We start from the raw sequence: 978 nt of genomic DNA on the forward strand, positions 1-978 counted from the left end.
ATGCTATCCTGTGTTCAAGTATAGAGAAACTCTGCAAATGTCTGATAAACAGAGTTTCCTACATGCTTTATTTTAGAGTAGAAAAATTTAGCTCTAAGTTACACAGAATATTCTTTCTAGAATTTTATGCTAGTATTTTGTGAGTAGCAAAGAAAGATAAATTATAACCTACTCTATATTTAAGGTACTCTTTCCTTTTGACACCTTTTTCTTCTTGCCTGTACTTTCACACAGTATTTAGTTGATGAAAAGCTGCGTATTGTAAGCTACAGAGCTAAGAGATTTGTCTCATGTTAACATCGACAACCGATTTATGACATTAGCAATAGAAAATGAACTGTTTGACTGTGCCATAGGATAGTATAGCAAAAAATGAAGTAGTACTGTTGTAATGTAATTTCCTCATATGAAAACAGTTGTTTCTGCTAAATGAGAAAAAAGCATGTTCTAAAGTTCCGTATCAGAGTTAAGCAAATGCTTTTAAGTATATGGGTTCATAAATGACAACTAGGTATTGACTTCCACGATAGCATGAAGAAATGCTTCACCACAAACAGCTAGGTTAATGTTTAATGTTCAGATTCCCTTCTCTTTCTCCTTTGACTCTTGATTACAAGAAAATGTGGGTTTAATTTAGCTCTACTAAAATATTTGTATAAAAATCGGCATTAGAATGAAGAAAAAAATTTCAAACTGTAGATGTTTACAAAGCCTTTTATCTCTTTGAAGCATTTGTAACTAGGCAGTAGATTTATTAATGGTTTTGGATCAACCTTCTAGAAGGTGAAATTCTTCTGTCAACAATATAGGTACAGCAGACCAGGAACAGTGTAAGTTTTCTTTTGATGTTACTCCAGCTTGCTTGAACTCCTGACTGAGGAAGTCAGGCTAGTTGTACTAGCACAGCTTTCCTCTCAGGTCAAGGAGGAGAAGATTACTTTACTGAGTATTTCCTGCATCTTGTCCTTCTGTCTCCAT

Source organism: Nyctibius grandis, unplaced genomic scaffold (assembly GCF_013368605.1).
Source record: "Nyctibius grandis isolate bNycGra1 unplaced genomic scaffold, bNycGra1.pri scaffold_68_arrow_ctg1_2, whole genome shotgun sequence".
NCBI classification, from domain to species: Eukaryota; Metazoa; Chordata; class Aves; order Nyctibiiformes; family Nyctibiidae; genus Nyctibius; species Nyctibius grandis.